The following is a 14,184-nucleotide window of genomic DNA, read 5'->3' as shown; positions in this document are numbered from 1 at the left end:
AGCACAACCAAAATGATTAGGATGGGAATTTATAGCTGACAGTCCATGGGAGGCTGTTGCTTGGGGGAGCCAGCACAATGTAAATAATCTGGGACCTTCTGTTCTTCTTGGAGACAAGAAAACATATGAAGACCCCACCATTAAGCCAGACTTCTGGGTTCACTGACTCTGTTGAGCATTTTATTGGCTATTACTCATGACTGTGTAATTCAGATTAATGGAGCTGGTGCCTTGTGGGTGGTGGAGACAGGAGAAGGGTTGCATCTGAAGTTGTCTGGATGCTGTTAAATTTTTCAGCATTGAGTTAACCCTCTGGTGACTAACAGCTTTCCACATCTGCTGGTAAACAAATATCTGTCCTCCCTCCCACCTGTTCCTAGAGAGATGCTACGGAGAGGTATCAGGGTGCAGTGCTCAAAGATCTACTCATGGGGGTAGAGAGCAAGCAGCTATCCTCACAGCTTGCCTTGCCCGAGGGAGCTTACGGCTCCTCCCAGAGCCAGCAATACTGTTTTGCTAACCTGTAGCAAAACAAAAAAAAAAATGGCAAATACTTAGCTTGGTTATAACTTAAAGCCAGGGAATAAATATTTAGAAGAGTGCAAAGTCTTCTTCCTGCTAAAAGACTTAACTGAATAAATCCCTGTGGTTAAAGAAGGCATTATATGCTTGTTATAGCGACGCAGTGATAGAAACTGCCATGAAAAGCCAGAAATTTAGGATCCCATTCCAGCTTGGCCTTGGATTAGATGGTAATAATGAGGATCTATGCAAACTTTGAAATTGCATTATTTTATTAAAATGTTAATGCTGTGGTCATTTTCTCCAGGAGCCACGTGCTCCTCGTGCTCTCACCAGGGAGGAAACGATCCAGCGTGTGTCTCAAACAGTTGAGGAACTGTTTTCATTAGGAGGAAAATCCAGTGGGAATGCCTCCAACTCATCTTTTATGAGGCGAGAGCGTCTTAATATTCATCAAAGTGCTAATTTGCTTAATTGTGAAACAAAAAGATGTGAAGAGAATTAGCAAATAATCGAATATTTCTGGAACGTTAATTCCATTTCCAGCCACAGCTCTGGCAAAACGTTGGCCTTGGGGGAGACTCCAGGAGCAGGGGGACACTGTCCCTCATTCCTTGCAGGACTCGCTGTAGGATTTGCTTTTTTGCACTTGCAGAGATGTGTGCTGTGGGTCCAGAAGTCCTGGCATGCCATTACATATGGATTTCGACAGCTCCTGTGACCCCACTGCCCTAATCCTGGCGATGTGATAGTTTAGCAAAGTGGAGAGGAGAATGTATTTTTTTTTTACCTGAGTGCTATATAAAGGAGCCTGATGATTAAAAAGGGGTCAGTACCAAGAGGAGAAAGATCCAGCAGCTTCTGAGGCTATAAATGGTGGGAAGTGCCCTCAGAAGCAGCAAGAATATGCAGTAAAAATGTCTTCTGAAGTCTGGAAATCTGGAACAAAATAAAATTCTGCCACAGTAAAATGACATAGAGAGCAGCTGTTCTTAACGTCGATCTGCTGCATGTTAATGTACTGGGGGAGGATTGTCCAGAGCCTGTGATTTTAAATATCTGCTGAGAAAGAAACAGGATATGTGCATGTTTAAAAACACATCTTTCAAAAAATGAGGGGGGTTTTTTTGGTGTAATTCAGCTAAGAAATGTGTGCTCCCCAGTAGTGATCAGTAGCAGGTCTCGAGCTCCTGCGGCCGTGGTGTTAGGTACAGACCAGCAGTAAGACGCGATGCTCTGTTGGACTGTGATGATGCTGAACAAACTGAGATGTGTGGATGCTTCCCAACAAAGCATAGATGTACCATTTCGGTCTGAAGCCCATCCTCCTCCTGTGCTAGCAGCAGCTAGGATCAGCTTTCTGCTGAAATACGTTAGGGAAAGTAGTTGCTTCATTCTGAAATCTGGAGTTGTGGTTGTAGGCACAGTCCTTCCCCACTCCCCCTGGCTCCTGTCCCAGCCCTGTCTGTGCCTCGCTCCAATTTATCCGCAGTCCTTTTGAGCTCTCCATGAGCCTTTCATGTTTCATTGCCAACTTCTTCCAAAGCAGAATATTTGACATTCGATTTCACTCCCACAAAGCACAGAAGCAACAGTTGCACAGCCCAGTCCGGGGGAGAGAAGGATAAAGAAACTTTGCTTCCAGCCACTTACTCAGAGTTCTTTAACCACATGATTTAAGAGTGCTTATTAGGAGCTTTTACAGGCTCTTTTCCCACTGCACCTGGTTTCAAATAGCTCTTTACAGCAAAAGAGGAATGATTCTGACCCTGACAAAAGCAGAAATTCATTTCTCAGCCTTGCTCCAGCAAGAAGCGTCATTCCTGCCCACAAGCCGAGCAAGGCTTGGATAGCGCTAGATGCTGCTGAGATGGAGACGTGTTGCATTCGCAGAGCAACGTGGGGTGGCAGGATGGGAGTAGCAGTGGGGCTGGGGAGTGCTGGCAGAGTTGCATCATGCCCCCCGACCGAAATAGCGGTAGGTGCTGCGGGTGGGTCAGCTTTTGGGGGGACCCGCACAGCTGCAGCAAGAGGATTTTCACCAGGGCTCTTCTCAGCCAGAGCCCAGCGTGAGCTGCCTCTTGTTTTTCATGGACAGACAAATTCAACTAACAGTTTCTATCAGAAAAAAAACCCCAAAAAACCCACAAAAAATATTGAAGTGGAATTGGTAACCTTGCTGTCGTGATGGGCTTGTCGGCTGCTTGGCTGCCCTCTGCTGCGATGGTGAGACGTGAGGGTGCACCCAGGGCTAGGAGCCCCCACCCACCAAGCGGCAGGAGAGGGGTTAATGGCAGCGCAGGGCAAAACCAGTGACAAATGTTGTGGGGCCACCAAAAGCCCCCAGATTAAAAATCTTCCCATTTTAATGGTGAGTCTGTCATGGAACCCACACCAACATCCCCTGCATGTGCCGAAAATCTCTGATTTCTTGCTTTCAGAGGGAAAGACTGAGGCTTACAGGAAAAATGCTGCTTATAGTGAGAAAAAGTGGCTTTATAATTCAGTCCTGAAGCATTAATTGTCTGTGCGTCAGGGAGATGGTAGGTTTTTTTAATGTATGAAAGCTCAGTGCATTTCAATTAAATAAGCCCTGTAGGATGGGAGCAATTTTCTGACTCCAAGGCTGCAACCCCTTTTTGCTGGCTGTCTCTGCTCCCCATGCAAGTTCAAACCGTTGCAGCCCTGGTTTTGCATGCAGCAGGTTTGACTTTGCTCCCACGTACACCTTCAGCCGTCGCGAGCTAACCCTGTGAGAAATGGTGGGCATACTTCAGCACGGAGATTATATAAGCATCAGCGGAATTGGGGCCAAAGATTTTTGCAGCTCTTGATAGAAGAACAAATTTTGTTATTTTTAATCTGGGAGTGAGCGGGGGCTCAAATCAAACACATTGCAGGCACCGGGGCAGGGATTGCCGTCTCCAAAAGATTTCACCACCTAATCAAGGGCTATAAACATGGAATTTAAAACAGCGTGATCAAAATAACTTGCAGGGCTTGTTGGAAGGAATATCTCTGCTCTAGTGAAAAGAAACATGGCCCAACAGGTCTCTCCCCCAGTGCAGAGCTGTAAGCCCTGACTGCAGGGGCTTCTCGCAGCCACAGGCAGCGAGGGGCACAGGGTGCTGGTAGGGGCAGAGGAGTCGGGCACCAGAGCAGGCGTTCCCCCTCCTCTCATTGCCTTTTCCCCACTGGCAGACAGACCCTACCAAGACGTGTTTTTCCTCCTTTATTTTCCCAACACTTTATTTTTTTTTTTTAGCTAATGATCCACCACTTGGTTTTGCTAATCACATAAATAGTTCGATGAGGTGCTGAGGCTGTGCGATGCGGGTCTGCTCCCTGATGGGTGAAGCAGCACCTTCCTAATGAGCTACCTGGCCAGGATGTTGCAAATGCAAAATTCATCTTCCATCAGCATCCTCCAAAATCCCTGCACATTTCATTGCCTCGGAAACACTGCTGCTCTCAGCTCATCCATAGTTACTTCGGTGGTTAATTCTGCCACAGGGGGATGATTTCTTTCTGTTTTTATACAGTATGTAGCAGGGAAGCATCCTGCTCCGTGACTGGGAACTTCACTGTTCCCGTGGTAGAAATAATAACACATAATCACCCAGTGAAATGCAGATAACATCAATTAGCACTGTGGAGCTCGGAGGGCCGTGGACCTCTGTAGCTTGGGATGTACTGAGGAATTCTTTGCCCTTCTAGCAAGTACCAAATGCTCTGCGGTCGGTTTGCATGCATGATGCTGAGCTGTGTGTGGTGCTGAGCCCCTCCACGCCTGTTGCAGGATAACCTTGCCTTAGGGGGAGGCAAGGAGGGTTTAGAGGGTGCAGGCTGACTTCTTGTTTTTAAGCCGGCAAGCGCTCGAGCACCTGAGCAATTTCTGGTGGCTGGTGGGACATTTTTATCCCTGGTTGATGTAGTTCAGGGGCCCTTATGCAGAGCGTTATGAGCGGAGCTGCGCTCCTGCCCGTCGCTTGGTGGGAGGCAGCGAAGATTAATGCCAACCCCTAAAGATTCCCCTCACGCCGTGGCGAGAAGGGCACGGCAGCAGGGAGGGCAGAGCTGCTGCCTGCCGCTGTAAGTGATGGCCCCGGGTGCGGGGAGGGGGCCAGCGCTCCTGCCGGGGGTGTGCTGGGGACACTGAAGGTTATTTGGATTGAAGAAGTGGAAAGGGCCATTTTATGGCTTGCAGCCACTTCATCCCAGCCTTGCCTCTTAAAAAGCAAGGAGCAGCTCTAGACTCCGTTACTCTGTGTGCATCAGCACTGGGGGGCATTGCCCAGTATGACCAGTATTGACCAGGCTATGAGCATCTTGTGGGTGTGGAGGGCAGAGGGAGCTGGCAGCGCTGCCGGAGCTCACTCAGACCTGTTGCTTTTCCCTCAAGTGAAGTTCCTCCCTCCCTCTTCCACATACATCATTGTGGCTGTAGGTAAAGAAATTGTCTTTTAGCCTGCTCTGTTAGCTCTGAAATATTTGCTTTGCAAATGCCCCTGTGTCAGGAGCTGCAGATCTGCAGGAGGCTCTGCGGGTAATTTGTTGCACAGCTCCCTGTCCTGTAACCCTGAGATGTTTAAGTCCTGTGAAAACAGCTTTGCTTTGGACTGAACTTTGTGGTTGCTGACTGAGAGGGAGGCAGGCGGGGGCTGCCCGGATGATTTAGAAGAGGCTGGAACTGGAGTGAGGGCTGAGAAAAACAAGAAGTCCATCAGTTCTGGAGTAGCGAGGCTGTAAATACTGATGGTGTCCTGAAAAGAACTGAGAAAACACAATAAAAAATGCAAGAGATGTGGATAAAAGGGTCTGGAGTCATCAAGAGGGAAAAAATGAACTGATTAAATTTTTAACTACATTATCTGCTAGTTGAACAGCCAGTTAGCTGGACGTAATCTTAGCGAAGTTTGAACCACTGGGACAGGGAAAATGGCTTTGCTGAATCCCACCAGAGATGTCCAAAATCCTGCCTCCCATGCACTGCTCCAGGGGCTCACCCTCACCCGTGCAGATAACACAGCTTGCCTGGCAGGGGCTTGCTACGACCCTCGGTGTCACCAGCCTGGCTGGGACCCCCAGCTGCGCCAGCACATTGGGGTGTGCAGACGCACTTGCCCAACTTGTGTTTTTCCACAACTACTGCCAGAAAGGCGTGAGATAGCTGTGAGGTGGGGCAAAGAGGGAGTAGAGTAGGGGGATGAATGAGGGAGTGTGGGGATGGCGAGAGGATCCCCCCCCAGAGCAGCGTGGTCCTTGCTGCAGCAGAGCTGCTGTCCTTGAGGAAGGGCTGTGCTCCGTGGGGAGGTTTCACCAGCTCTGTGCCATCCCCTTCCACCACCAGCTGCTCACGCTACGCTTTTCTAAAATTCATCAGCTGATGCAGGTTTTTTCCACTTTTCCTCCCTGTAGTCAATTAGGAATAATGAAGAAATTCAGCTAAAAACTTGTCTGAGATCATGAACAATATCTACCTGACAAGAAGGATGTGTTAATTAAAGCCAATTGACCACAACAAACCCCAGCCCAGCCAGGTGGGACAGCATGCTGTCTCATTTTCCTGCCCTGCTGGCAGTCCGTTTGTCACGCCAGCAGAGCTCTGGCCACGGTGGGGCTGCCGTGGTGGGGTCCAGCCTGGTTCCAGTCCTGCAGCCCCGCAGCCTGCTGAAATTTATGTACAGACACAAAATGTTCAAGCATCTGAGGGGGTGGAGTTAAGTGCTGAAGGCTTTGAGGTAATGAATACTTGACAAGAAAACTTTCCTGGAAGAAGTGGTAAAAAATACCCCAATGTAAAGATTCAATATCAGGGTCAGTGGGTTTGTTTTTTCTAAATGAGTTATATTTTCAACATTGCTCATATGGTTGTTTCTTTCAAGTGCTTGCTAGGTTTGCTTTCAGGGTTTGTTTGGTTTGTTTTCTTTTTTCTTTGGATTAGTCTATTTTTCCCCTGCCAGTCACAGCCACAGGGTTCCCATGTGTTTGCTTCAGCACTTGCTTCCCGTTCCAATTCCCCCTTTTCCACAGACCTATTGTTTAAATTTCAGGCAAGCAACCACAGTCCTGAAATATTTCCAGAATTTCCCTTACGTGCACGTACGCACACAGAGAGCTCCTCCTTCTCAGCACACCAATGCATCAGGTGTTTGTAAGGGGACAGTTGACATCCTCAGTAGTTGCGGGAAGGTCTAATGTCCCTCCAGGTTTGGTGCCACCACGCCTACTCCATCCTGGAGGCAAGCTGAGGTTTCCCACGCATCTCTGTGGATGGTGCTGGGGTCCATGGCTGAGTTTGAGCTGTGCAGGGAACGCTGTGGAGCTGTGGCTTTGCTGTGGGATTTGCATGTTTGGATGGACAGACAGACATGGGTCTCCTGTCCTTAACAGGAGCAATAAGAGAGGGAAAGACCTCTGTTCCCGAGAGAGAAGATTACTTGAAGGAGAATTCTGAAATTTCGCACTCGGTGCTCAGCTATGAAATTTAAAAGCAAACCTCAGATTCCTCTTTCTCTCTATTAGAGCTTTTTAAACTTTTTTTTTTCCTTCCCCCCTTCCTATGCTGCTGGAATAGTTTGTCTTCTCAGCAAATGAGTTTGGCGGCTATTCAGCCGGTGAGGAGGGGAATTGTTCACACCGGGCGCTAACAAAAAAGAAACATAACTCACAATATGGTGAGGGGAGCTCTGAAATTGCACGAATTATTCTATTTTATACTTTAATTAGTTTGAATTAGCAATGGGAATAGATGCATAAAATGATCCAGTGAAGGGTGAAATGGAAAAAGGGATACGGTGTAGAGTATCACTTTATTATTATGAAGTTTGCAGGAAGTCAGCACAGCCGATGTGCAGACACTTGCCCCTCTGGATCTTTTCCCTGTGAGCTCAGAGCCGCGGGCTCTGCAGGGAAGGACAAGGTGCCTTGTGCAGCTGCCCTTGGACGTGGGCTTTGCATGTGCACCTCGAAGCCTGGAAGGCTCGGGATGATGTGGCACCTTTCCTGGTGGCTGTGAGTGGGATGGGGAGCAACTAAGAGCCCCCTCCAGCAGTCTTCTCTCCAGGCTTGGCTCTTCCCTGAACCTCAACATCGGGATCAGACTGGATTCCATGGCTCAAAGGGGCAGGAGGATTTAAGAGAGTTCAAATCCACCCCGAGTCTTTAACCTCGGAGCATCCTGTGCCATTTTCTGGTTTTCTCCTCAAGGTTCTGAAAAGTTCTGCAAAATCAGATGCACTGAGGTTTGGCTTTCAGTGTATTTTTTGTTTGTTTCACTTCAAATCAGTCATGCAGAATACAGCTACAAACAGGGATTCCTGCGATAATACTGGAATGAGCAGAGCTAAAAAAACGCGGCAAGTCCCATCCCAAACCTCTGAGTGTACCCAGTCAGTGGGACCCTTAGCCCAGTCCCACTGGCACAGCTTTAATGCAAACAATTATTCAGCTTTAAAACCAAGTTCCCACCAAAGTATTTGAAAAGTTCAGAAAAGTTCAGAAAAAAGTTTCCAGATAGGTTGACAATGATGGATGTGCCCCAGGGGAGCTGGCTGTAATGGTGTTGTGAGCTGGGACTAAATATAAAAGTTAAGGCTGGTTGCAAAGCAGAAAAACAACTTTTGTGGCATTTGCTGTTGTTTTCCCTCCTCCTTCCCTGGCAAAATATTTTCCCTGTTAAAACTTTGCTGTAGCAAAAGATGTTGAGATTTTCTAGAGCGTGCCAGACCATGGGTATGGAGGAAGGTACAGGGGTTTCCCTGGGGAGCTTGGGACATTTCTGGAGAGCAGGCAAGTTCAGCATCCCGAATGAAAATCCGGAGCACCAAACCCAGCGCAGGTCCTGGCCAGAGCTATCTAGGCAGGGGGTCCCTCCAGCCCCGAGGGTCCCTCTGGGTCCCTCCAGTCCCGAGGGTCCCTCCAGCCCCATCCCTGTGCCGTCCTCGCAAGCCATTTGATAACTCTGGCATTTCTGGCCGATGCTAGTGAGGAAAAGGAGCTCCCTTAATAATCCATTATTTATTTTAGCAGCGCGCAGGAATGTGCCCAGCAGACTAAACACTCTGTGCCCAGGGCTGTGCTTGGGACTTTCCCCTGCCAAGTTCGTGGGGGCTGATCCGCGAGGAGCACAGCATTCGTCAAGAGCTGAAGAGGGCTGTGCAAGGGGAAATAACAGTGGGGTCCTGAAGGTTTTTGTGCGGGTGTAAAAGAAATCATTTTTATTGCAATCAAGCTTAGAAAGTGCTCCTTGCACGGGGAGATCATTGTTTTCCCTCGTTCTTTTTCCTCTGTGCTTACCTGCCTGTTTGGTTACCACAGCTGCCTAATTTTCAGTGGCTTCTTTGCAGCAACCACCACCAGGCTGTGAACATTTTGCTATCTGCTAACAGATTTATCCTCCCCAAAGCCCTATGAGATGGAGCAGCGATATCACTTTTTAGATGAGGAATTGAAGCATAGGGATGCTACGTGACCTATCCTAAGTCACACAGGAAATCTATGGCAGAGGAAGAGATTGAACTGAAACCTCCCAAATCCTTAGTCCCATAACAAGACCATTCTTCATTTCACCGCTGTTCAGTTCAGTGTTCTGTGGTCACAGTGAGGTGAATATAAGAGAAGTCACTGGTCTGGTTTCCAGTGACAAATAGTTTACGAAGTCTTCATCAATGTAAGCATCACCTTCCCAGCTGCAGTTAGTCATATGGACTCTTGGAAGTGTACCTTTAAAAAAAATAAATCTTCATAAACAGGTGATTTCAGTGCACAAAAATCACTTTGAAAGCATTTAACCTTCATCAGTAAATCCTCAAGTACCTGTCACGAAGGGCGATGCTCCTTGAAGGTGACGCCGGCGTGATGGAGGCTGCGGTGCCGCACAGCTGGCCGGCTCCTCGGGAGCTTGGGGAGCCTGTTCCCGTCCCGGCAAAGCAGCTGGAAGTGGCCGTAGCTGGCAGCGTGTTCCCAGGCTTGACTGAGCAATAGGTTGATCTGTCGTGGCAGCCCTCGAGTTTCAAATGAGATTTCGTGTGCATTGTTGCTGCCAAGCTACACCTGTGCATATTAATAGGTTCTGGACTTTTCTTCTTCCCAGACTTGGAACTTTTCCTTTTTCCTCCAAAACTCCTTGAACTCTGGCAGGGCCAAACTGCTGGGTTTGATGGCAAAAAACGAAGCTTAAGTGGGGATTTGCCCTTTCTGTCTTGAACTGCCTGTTCCATAGGGCATCTCCGTGGCACTGTCCTTCCCAGCTGCATCCAGGACAGCATCACCGATGTCAGCTGCTCCTTGTCTGTGCAGACAAAGCAGGGCGGAGGATTTTGTGCTTAAAACTAACCTGAGTAGGGGCTCAATGAGTAGTTTTCTGCTGTGTTTCCAAAGAGCTGAACAGAAAGGCAGGGCCACTCTCTGTAATCGAGTCTTCCTAGCATGGCTGCTCACCTTTCTTTGTTAGATGAAAATTGGAGGTGTTGTTTTTTTTTATTCTAAGAGGTTTAATCTAAGAGCAGGGAGAGAGAATGCTTCAGCTGATCGCCATCCTTCCAGCCTGCCGACTGCAGCCCAGAGGGCTGTTCAGTTGCAGAGGAGTTGGCACGGGAGTTTCGGAGCGTGCTGGAAGCTGGCACGTACGTACTGCTTTACCCAGGCTTCAAATGAAACAAAATATGGTTTCAAATGTGTACGACTGAAGTCAGAGCAGCCATGGATGTTGCATGGAGGAGGAGGAAGATTTTAAGGCAGTGGAGGAAGTCCAGCATGCTCGCCTAACACTAGGTTTGGTTGGTTATAGGAGTATTTTAAGTGATGAGTACTATTCTGAAGTTGTGCCACCAAAAACAATGACACATTGCCTCCTCCCCTCCCTGGCTCCACTTCAGAGTGTCTCTCTCCAGTTTTCTCTTGCAACACATATTTATCTGCTCTGTGCCCTTATGGCTGTTTAATTAGTATTCATGTTTCCTTTCAAATAGAAATTGAGTTGAGTGCTTGGAGAGCTGGAGGGACTTGCATTGCGAGTGCATCATGTGGGTGGGACAGTGCCTTCTGCTCTTCCACACGTGGTATTGAAAGGCCTGGAGGAGACCAAATTAGGTTGTCAAGACATCAGAGATGTTTTCAAATAATTGAATTAAAAGACCCATTTGGAATCCCATGCCAGCAGTGGAGAAATAAGATTTGAGTAGCACAGGGGCCCAGAAACAAGAGCCAAGCAATGAGGGTCTCTCAGCAGCTGGGATGGATGGAAGTGTTGGTGGGCTCCATTCTGCCTCAGCCTGGGATCACCATGATCCAGGAGACTGTTGGAGGCAGGGATCTGCCTTTTGCTCCGTTAGTGACATGGATAACGATCCTGGTCAGTGCTGCAAGCTCCAGAGCGCTACCGTGATAAAAATCCAAACCAAATGGCCAAAGTCAACTGATACTTAAGGTAGACTTTGGCAAACGCTTGCTTCCTGCCTGGCCACCAGCTTCTTCTCTTGCTGGTTTGGGCAAAGTCTGTGTGACAGAGTCAGCCCCTGGTGCCCAGCTGCACTGGACATGTGCTACGTGAGCACCTCCCGTTGAATCTGCTGTAGTAAGGACGGGTTTAGCACTGCGCTTCACCGATGATATTTTCATTGTCTCCTAACAAGCCGCAGTTGTTGCAGGCTTCTTCCCATCCCTTTAAGAAGTGACTCACAGGCAGGCAACTGTCAGTGTCTTGCGTGCTATTAATATCTCCATAAGAACATGATGATAAGTTGGTTGAATTTTGGTGGGGGTTTTTTTATTTTATTTTGGGAGAAATCAGAGGGGAGGATGGGTGTTAAAAAATGACTCCTCCTTGTGAGGCTGGGCCTTTGTGTGAGTGAGCCGACAGTCTTGCCCACAAAAAGAATTTGCTTAAAATCCTTACGTACGAAAAGAGCTGACCACACTAGAATAGCGTTACTGGAGAAACTGTGCCAGAAACAGCATTCCTGTGGCTGGGGAGAGGGGTGTGCAAGCTCCAGTTGTTAGGCAAAGACAGGCTGGGTTTTTCCATTTTAGGTCCTTGCTTTCAGTGCACGTGGTCCAGGCTGGTGGCCTGTGACCCTGCTCATCCCCTATCGTCTCCTCCAAGAAGGGTGCTAGAGGATATGTTGTGCTTGTGGGAGAAGCATCCCTGTAAGGCGGCAGTGTGCTAGCAGGGCATCTGGGTTTAGGCTTTGTACAGATGTGGGTTTGCTGCAGCAGAGGACGTACCATTCCAGGAAAGCTGCATCCCATCCAACAAAGGACCTTGACCCACCAAAGTGCATAAGGGGATGGCCAGCTTGGGGCTCTCCTTGTCCTTGCAGGGCTGTGGTGGGGCTTAGGACCACAGTTCCACCTGCCACTACCCCACGTGCAGAGAGAGCCTCCTGAAATAGCCCCCCAGCCCCCTTCTGTGATGTCCGCGGGGATGGGGGACTGCAGCACTGTACGGGAGCGGTGCTCGCCCCAGCTGGGCTCCCGGTCGGTGGAAGGAGAGGTGAGAATGTCATCTAGATCCCAGCTGGCAATTTCCTATCCTTTCCTAATGGACTGAATGTGGTCCCCATAACCATAAATTCTCCTGGCTTGGGTCAGTTGAAATTGGAGACTTAATGCTATAGAAGGGCAGGTTTTTATTTTATTTTTGTGCTCTGTGTAATCACATTGATGGCAGCAGTGTAACAGCCTTGAATTATGGGTGACCAGAGAAAAAGAAGGCATCTCCTTAGCTCCCTGTTGTTATTGTCTTTGGGTGCAGAGCAAAATGTGTAGGCTCCAGGCTAGATTGTGTAAATCTCGTTAGAAAGCCATTCCCGGCTAATGAAACCCTGGGAGAGAGGGATTCGGCTTCCCAGCCTTCAGCCTTATAGCAAAGGCTGGAATAAATCCATCTTCAGTTATGTGTAGGCTGTTCTCCCCTCTCCCCCATTGCGAGTGTGTATTTATTGGTAGAGTTGAGATACCGTCGCTGTTGTTTCAGATCAGCCGCAGGTCAGCAATTTGTTGCATCTGCACCTGAATGATTTCAAGTGACAATTACTTTCTCTTAAAACACACACACACACCCCCAACAAAGAAATAATCTAGTGTGCAAAGAATTCTCACCTGGTCTTCGATCCTTCTACGGAAATAGTGAAAGGGCATGTAGATAATGATACCTCCCCCACTGTGAGCCCGTTCTGCAGCTTGCTTGGCCATGGGTATTAATTCAAGGGGCCAGAGCTGTTAAGGAAAGCTGTTGAAACAAAGTATCTGAGATAAATGCATCTCATCTTTCCCTGTTTGTGTAGGCTGAGAATGTGCCTGCCAGAGCCATAGATCCCGCTCGGGGTCATGTTTGTTTGGCTGCGACTTTGTTGCTCAAAGCATGGGTTTACCGGCTCCTACTGTGTGAAATACGATTGTCTTTGTCCTCCTTTGCCTGATGGCCTTTGTGGTGTTTGCTGAAGTTTTGAGAGCATCTGTTGTATTCCTGGTCTTATTAATATATAGATGTGGCAGACAGCTCGTAATGCAGACTGGCTTTCAGCACCAGGATGTGAGCCTGGACGAGCTCCTCCTCTGCAGGTTATGGGGGCGATTTGGAGACCCTGACACCCAGGCCCCCCTGCCATCCACACACCTGCAGAGATCTCTAATCCCTTGTGTTCAAGCCCATCCTCGCACTGTGCCTTCTCCTCCCATTGCAGCATCTCACTGCAGACACTGAAGCAGGAATGTTGATTGCTCTGTTCTCTGCTTTTTCTTGTTTCATCTGTATTTTCTCACCTGCCTTGCCTAATGCATACAGACACAGGGGAGCTTTTTCCACCCCTTGTCTAACGGGTCTCGACCTTGCTCAGGGTTTGCTGTACATCCCCCAAGTGGCTGTCAGCTTTTGCTTCTGGAAGCAAAGCTCCAGCCCAGTCTGCAGGGCTGGGGGGATGGTACCCTGGGATGGGGACATCCCTGCGCAGACCACGACACCTCGGCCACGTGGGCAGCACAGCGGGAATTGCTGTAGGACCCCCGTGCTGTGGGCAGGCACAGGGACTGCCAAACGAGGCGGTGGGAGTGTTCCAGACCACCAGTGCTTGTAAATAGGGGCTTGCTTTAATGAAACAAACTTGCTGGGTTTGAAAACAACCTGGGAAATTTGTTTGTGTAACAAAAGGTGCTGGTGGAGGCGAAATCAGATGTGCCTGCCTGTGGGAGTGGGGCAACGTACAGCCCTCAGCAGGGACTAGATGCAACAGTTGAGCTGGAAATGCAGCAGTGTGGAAGCATCCAGGCCCTTCTGAGGCAGCATAAGCTGCTGGAAATATTTGCATTGTTTTGCATTTCCTTTATCTCCTGCCTGTCCCAAAGAATAGAGGGTATCCTGTGCATCTAATGAAGTCTCTGAAGGTTTGAATACTTTTTTTTTCTTTTTCTTTTCCCTATTCTAACTGATCTTTTTTAATGCTTTACAGCCTCATGGTCTCTAATTGAATGCATTTTATTTAGAAAATAACATTTAGTGCCACTTTGGGTTTCCAGTTATTCTTCAATTGGACTTTGAGGGCCCGATGTCTTTGTCATTTTCATATGCACAAAAGATGGCAACATCAGAGCAGCAAACACCATATTATTTCCACTACTGATGACTAGGCTTGGGAGCAGAATATGCAAGGCCAAATTTAGTCT

General features: G+C 48.4%; 1 protein-coding gene across 1 annotated transcript in view; it reads left to right on the top strand.

Annotated features, from left to right (window-relative positions):
* Nucleotides 1-14,184, top strand: part of PLXNA2 (plexin A2) — a 179,340-nt gene that overhangs the window by 73,621 nt on the left and 91,535 nt on the right. The gene's annotated exons all lie outside the window — the stretch shown is intronic.

This window comes from Falco cherrug, chromosome 16 (assembly GCF_023634085.1).
Source record: "Falco cherrug isolate bFalChe1 chromosome 16, bFalChe1.pri, whole genome shotgun sequence".
NCBI classification, from domain to species: Eukaryota; Metazoa; Chordata; class Aves; order Falconiformes; family Falconidae; genus Falco; species Falco cherrug.
Note: the sequence above shows the minus strand (reverse complement) of the source record. Positions and strands in the feature narration are given on the sequence as shown.